The sequence below is a fragment of the Palaemon carinicauda genome, chromosome 37, assembly GCF_036898095.1.
Source record: "Palaemon carinicauda isolate YSFRI2023 chromosome 37, ASM3689809v2, whole genome shotgun sequence".
Lineage (NCBI taxonomy): Eukaryota > Metazoa > Arthropoda > Malacostraca > Decapoda > Palaemonidae > Palaemon > Palaemon carinicauda.
In genome coordinates, this window is record NC_090761.1 from 48,992,106 (window position 1) to 48,999,648 (window position 7,543).

The 7,543-nt window shown below is 31.9% G+C and overlaps 1 long non-coding RNA gene across 1 annotated transcript; it reads right to left on the minus strand.

Moving 5' to 3' along the window:
• Window positions 1-1,533: 1,533 nt before the first annotated feature.
• On the minus strand, window positions 1,534-2,827 carry LOC137629087 (uncharacterized). Its single transcript, XR_011041444.1, has 3 exons — window positions 2,720-2,827; window positions 1,822-1,958; window positions 1,534-1,668 (listed from the first exon to the last, which is right to left on the minus strand). It is a non-coding gene; the product is annotated as an uncharacterized lncRNA (long non-coding RNA).
• Window positions 2,828-7,543: the final 4,716 nt, after the last annotated feature.

Genomic DNA, 7,543 nt, shown 5'->3' on the forward strand with positions numbered 1-7,543 from the left:
TCCTTCCAATAATATTTCCTCTTCCATTGCATACTCCTTCTCATCATCCTTGTCTTTTTTCTATTCAATTGGAGCCTAACTTCATGTGATATTTCATGCATTCTGGTAAGCAAGCATTGCAAATACTGTGGCGTTTTGCTGATATGGACAGCATCATCAGCATATTCTAGGTCAGTTAATCTCCAACTGTTCTACGGATTACAAATTCCATGAGGAGAATAAACAAGATAGGCGATAACACATTCCCTTGGAGTACTCCACTGTTCACCCGACATTCATTTGATAGGGCTCCACTAACATTAACTTTGCCCTTGCGATGCTCATGGAAAGACAATCAAATTAGCCTGTTTAAGAGGAATTCCATGATAATGCAGGAATCTCCAGAAAATTGTCATCCAAAGTGGATTTCTATATTCTACGCATTACTGTACATGTCTCAAAATGAAAATTTGGTCAGTAGGCTACAGCTTCAACTTTTTCTAAATCCTGCATGTTCATCTCTCGGCTTTTCATCAATCTTGCTCTTTAGACTCTTTAGAATAAGCATAGTATATATTTTCATGACAACTATTGTAAGTGTGACGATTTTGTAATTTTTGCAATCAGTCAGATTTTTCTTTTTTTTTCAACCAACGCTCCTTGCTACCATTGATCAGATTATGGCTTTTCATGCCACATTCTGCAAAATAATCTTGTAAATATTTTGGGAGTCACTTCCTTTTCGGCCAATATCATCTCAGCAGTTATTCCATCATATCCAAGGGCTTTCCATCTCTGTAGGTTTTTAATGATAGTTTCGACTTCAAATTCACTGAATTCATTCATGAGCACATCAAGGTCTTCCACAGCTTCAAGTAGGCTATATCAATCAAATTATTCCCATCATATCTCCTATTCATGACCTCACTATATATATATATATATATATATATATATATATATATATATATATATATATATATACAGTATATCTATATATATATATACTGTATATATATATATATATATATATATATATATATATATATATATATATATATATATATATATATATATATATATATATATATATATATATGTGTGTGTGTGTGTGTGTGTGTGTATGTGTATGTGTGTGTCTATGTACTGTAAATTTAAAAGTTAGGTTTAAATAATATTAGGCTCTTATATTTTCTTTATCTTTATATTGCTTCAACTCTCTCTCTCTCTCTCTCTCTCTCTCTCTCTCTCTCTCTCTCTCTCTCTCTCTCTCTCTCTCTCTCTCTCTAAAATTCAGACTTTCTTTTTACAAGAATAAAAACTAATAGACTGGATCCTTAGAACCATGAAAACATCAGTGAAACATAGAATCGTCAATTATTTCATTTCCGACTTTTTAACAAAATCGGGACCAAGTAAAAAACCAAGATTATAGAAATATTATTTTATTGACATCACAAATATAAGTAAAATATTTAACGTTCTTCTAATTTCTTATATTCTTTCACTTCTTTAAAAAAATTGAAATAAATGAAAAGAGGAACTAGAAGAATTGACGTTCAGAAAGGAGACCCTATCCCGGATGGTCTATCCAGAGTCTATCCATCGTGGTGCCTCATCCCAGATGGTCTATCCAAGGTCTATCCATAGTGCTCTCTGTGGTAGGGTTGGTACTGGTTGTACTGTGGCCTGAAAATGAAGTAAAAATATTACAAAAATGACTCGAATAAGTTTATTAAGAAATGGATATGTTATAAAAAGGGTAACGTTTCACTTCAGGTCAAAATCAACATAATGATTTTATAAAAATGTGAGATATAAAAAGGAATTGCTTCTATTCACCTGTAACCACGGTGTCCAAAAGCGGTCTGGCCATGTCCGTAGGATGAATGGCCGTATCCGTAACCGTGACTGAATGAGCCGTGGCTTGGATAAGCCGTAGCCGCATATACTAGAGCCATCAGGGCAACAACGAGCACCTGTAGGAGATTAGACATCATATTAGCATTAAAGTTCATAGTCCACTAAATGGTACAATTTTTCCTATTGAAATTCTCTTTTGATTTTAAAGATTGATCAGATTGATGAAATGCAACAGGAAGTTGATTCCGAATCGGGATATTATTATTATTATTATTATTATTATTATTATTATTATTATTATTATTATTATTATTATTATTATTATTATTAGCTAAGCTACAGCCCTAGTTGGAAAAGCTAGATGCTATAAGCCCAAGGGCTCTAACAGGGAAAAATAGCCCAGTGAGAAAAGAAAATAAGTAGCACTAAGTAGCATTTTAGTCTGAGTTTATAATTAAGTTGGCATATCCCCAATATGATGATTCTCAAACAAAGGTTTTCAAGTTCATGAATATATTTCTCTGATATAAAATAAAACACTAAAATAAATTATACTAATTTTCACACGAGAGAATTTCCCTATTTTCGCGATATCCCGAGTTGCATCTCATTGATTGGTGAGATTGAATGTGATAAGAATTGCCGAAATGAAGAATTGAACCAAGCTTCCAAAAGACTAGAATTACTCCCATTTCTTTGCTCACAGAACATCTGTAACGTTTAAAACGATTCAAGAAGATTAAAATTATTAACATCTTTGCTCAGACAGCATCCATAACGTTCAACTTAGACCGTTTTCATAGGACATTAACCAATGACTACAAGTGAAATTCACAAATATTTGATTAAACAACGGAAGATTACAATAATTACTTACGATAGTTTTAATTGAACACATTTCGTCGAGTTTCAATGTTGCTTCTGTGGGGTTGAGCCTCGTCTGCCTGTTGAGTTGTGTCGGAGAAAGAGGAATAGGCCTAATATATAGTCAATAGAGCAGCCTTACCAGTTACTAAGTACTCTTTTTGAAGTATTTCAGGGGAATTTGAAATGAGTGAGCTTTATTCGTAGCCAATGGGAGAGTTTTCAAATCTGTTACGAATCGTGAGAGGCCAAAGAGAAATACATTTTAGAATCAGTTTGTTTTACTTGAAAATCTAAAAACTACTTGGCACCTATTAGGGGATTCACCGCTTACTGCTATAATAGAAGGCGTAGTAGGAAAATCCTATAGTAGTGTTAGGCCTATCCAATTAAAAAGATAGGAAAAACCTACTTTTTCTTCCTATATCAATCGTAGCTCAAGAGAAAAACATATTTGGCTTTTGTTTTTACTCTACCTTTGAATTAACTTTGCCTATAACAAAAATAGGTAACAAGGAAGGGAGAACGAAAGTGGGAGGTGTCAATCATTGCTGATATTTGTATGTTAGAAATATCTTTACTTCCAACATTTGATCTTCGGAAAAGGTAGGAGATGAAGTTGTTAATTCTCCGTCGAGAGAGATGGAATCTAAAAATTTCGGAGAGGGAAAGGATTAAGAGTAAGTGCAAGAAATGAAAAATATAAATATACATAGACATATATATATATATATATATATATATATATATATATATATATATATATATATATATATATATATATATATATATATATATATATATATATATATCAACCGTTGCTAGTCTACTACAGGACAAGGGCCTCAGACATGTCATTCCACTCTCGTCTCTTTATGGTCTTTCCATGCCAGTCTATACCCGCAAATTATCTTAGCTCGCCAATTCGTGCCCCTTTGCTACTTTTTCTAATCTTTAGGGACTCATTATGTTACTCTCAATGTCCATTTATCATCTGTCAGTATCATTACATGTCCTGCCCATGTCCATTTTTTTTTCTTACATGTTGTTAGAGCATCTTTTTTCTTTAGTTTGTTCTCGTATCCATGTTGCTCATAGCGTTGTACCTATCATTATTCCTTCCAAAGCTCTTTTAGTTTTAGCCTAACTAGCTTGTGTTCTAATGCTTATATATATATATATATATATATATATATATATATATATATATATATATATATATATATATATATATATTGGCAGTATATTCTTTTAGAACATAGTCGTTATCTTGGGCAATATTCATTATATATATATACATATATAAATATATATATATATATATATAGATATATAGATATAGATATGTATATATATATATATATATATATATATATATATATATATATATATGTATGTGTATATATATATATATATATATATATAGATAGATATTATATGTATGAGTACATATATATATATATATATATATATATATATATATATATATATATATGTATATATATATATATATATATATATATGTGTGTGTGTGTGTGTGTGTGTGTGTGTGTGTGTGTGTGTGTATATGTATACATGTACAGATATTTTATATATTTTTGTGACCTTGTATATATATATATATATATATATATATATATATATATATATATATATACATATATAGATAGATAGATATGTATATGTATAAATATATATATGTGTGTGTATACATATACTTGTACAGTTATTTTATATATTTTTGAGGCTGAGTATATGTATTATGATGACTGGCAATGAATACCTATTTCTGACTCAAAATACACATACATTATTATTACTTGCTTTTTAAACAAGCTTTATGAGAGAGAGAGAGAGAGAGAGAGAGAGAGAGAGAGAGAGAGAGAGAGAGAGAGAGAGAGGAGAGAGAGAGAGAGAGAGAGACCTTAATTTTGTTGAAAAATATTCAAGTTAAATTAAAGATTGATTATAATTCCTTCATATTTGGTCTATCATTGGTTAAACATATTATAATCCAAACCACATAAGAGTGGAGTCTTTTCTATTAAGAATATCAGCAAAGTTTAATTCTACATACCTAGCATTTCACGTTTCTGATATTGAGGACATACACGAGCCATAGGTAATGTTTGAACTGTTTTTAGTCTGTTGAATTTACTTAAAAAGATTAATATTGCTTAAACACATGTTATCCATAATATTTAACAAAATGTTAAATCTATCTACCCTGTGATCACTAAAAACATATGAACATTGGTTATGGTCAGTACTTGGATGGGTTCCGACTGAAGAAACCTGATCACTAAATGAATAAAAACGTTGGATCTGGTCAGACCTGATTAATCCTTAGAAACTGCAAGAAAGTTTTCATGACAGGTGATGTAACATTTCATCTGTGATCTGCGTTGTTTATGAAATGCAGAGATGATTTTTCGGGTCAATTGAAGAATGATTTATGACAAATTCAAAAGGGAAAGCAGATCGAATAGATTAAAACAAATACAAAGATAAATTACAGAAGAAAAGCTAAAACTCAATGAGTTCGACAATGGAAGAAGTGATCCATTGACGCTCAATTTTTCAAAAAAAAAGATTTACGCACTTTTTGTTAACGATTCCTTAACTGCCTGAGGGAACATCCATTGATATTGTACCGGTTTCGCTTTAGTCCAAAACTTGAAATTAGTGGTTCTTTCTAACGACAGTTTTATCGTCCATCATGATATATCTTTCCTGTTCTTGCTGTTGGTGAAGAATTGAGGGAAAGGGTGTCCAGTCCATGACTGGATGTTCCTGTTTAAAGAATGTCTTGCAACAGTTATCTGTGGATCTTGGCCTTCACTTAAGAATTATAATTTGACGATGATATTTTTCTTATTACTCTCTACTTTATAAAATAATAGAATGATGTTTTGAAAGCTGAGTATTTTCATCAGGTAGCCACGATTTTATAGGGGAGGAGTTTCGTATAAACATTGCATTCATCGTCTATTGTAGTCGTAAAAGCAGCTTGTGTCTGGCCTCCCTTAATTGTCATCACACCCTCCATGAAATATTTAAAAATTCTATAAACTAGATAAAAACTTTTGAAATTATTCATTAGCACATTTCTACATTCACGCAATGATGAATCATCTAATGAATCTATTGTTCAGTAGAACTTTACAATTCTCTCATTCATTCATTTCACCATCACTACAACTGTGGTACTATTACTACTACTAATATCATTTAGGAGGCCATTTTCAGATTAATAATATTGTACGTTTACTTGTGATAGTTTTTCTTTAACTTATCAAAATTAGGAGACTATTTTGCATTTCTCTGCGTTAAGTGAACAACCTTACTATATACTGTACAGTAAGCCAACTCTCAGATCTGCTCTCGCTCACGGTAGCGCAAAGATCTTTATGAACACATTTATATAGGTAAAGTAACATCCGTTTAGATGCTTCGGCCAACGTTGCCAGTTCCCATTTTAGTTTCACTTTCACAGACGGTGTTGCTAGTGATTGAAAAGCTTCAGAATGGCAGGAATAGCCACTCGTGAATGATTTTGAAGCTCTGTTTTTATAGTGTCCTGAATATTCCTGAATCCTGTGGAGGAAATATTTTTAAGAAGGTATTTGATAGTCTTATGACTAATAATGTTTTTGTCTTGGGTTATGAATACAATAAAAATATAACAGAAAAATAGGCCTCCTTTTCCTTATTATAAAAGGGACAATTTTTTTCTAGATTATTTTTCCTCACCTTTTTTCGAGATTTCTTTGCCCAACATCGTTCGAGCGAAGAGAGTTGAAATCCAAATTAGACTGTAAATTCCACAAACATTTCCATATTCCTATTGTGGATTTACTCCCCTAACTTTTTTTGTGTCATTTTATTCTTGTTTTCAAAAATTAAAAGAATTACCAATAATTCATCATCATCATCTCCTCCTACGCCTATTGACGCAAAGGGCCTTAGTTAGATTTCGCCAGTCGTCTCTATTTTGAGCTTTTAAATCAATACTTCTCCATTTATCATTTCCTACTTCACGCTTCATAATCTACAGCCATGTAGGCTTGGATCTTCCAACTCTTCTAGTGCCTTGTGGAGCCCAGTGGAAAATTTGGTGAACTAATCTCTCTTGGGGAGTGCGAAGAACCTGCCCAAACCATCTCCATCTACCCCCCATCATGATCTCATTCACATAGGGCACTCGAGTAATGTCTCTTATAGTTTCATTTCTAATCCTGTCCTGCCATTTAACTCACAATATTCTTCTGAGGGCTTCGTTCTCAAATCTACGAATTTTTTAGGGTATTGTTTTATTGTCATACCACGACCCATGTCCAAACAGTAACTAATAATTAATAGTCGAATTATTTCTTCAGTGTGTAATTTTAAATTTTTCTTTTGCAGTAAGGAGAATCATACAGGATATAAGGGTAAGCAATATGGCTCAGTTTACATGTGAATAACTTTAAAAACTTCACCCTAAGAATTTACAGTCTATTGATGTTTCCTGTGGATTTGGTATTAGAGAACCGAACATTTTAAATTTTGTCGATAATGAAAAGGTAGGTTTGAATAATAATAGGATCCTATTGTTATTCAAACGTTAAAATCCTTGATATGATCTTAATATTCTCTCTCTCTCTCTCTCTCTCTCTCTCTCTCTCTCTCTCTCTCTCTCTCTCTCTCTCTCTCTCTCTCTCTCTCTCTAACTTTTTGAAATTCAGACTTCCCTTTTTACAAGAATAAAAACTAATAGAAGGGATCCTTAGAGAAAAATCATCACATTTCTATTTCCAACTTATGAATAAACTCAGGACCAAATCAAAAACCCAAA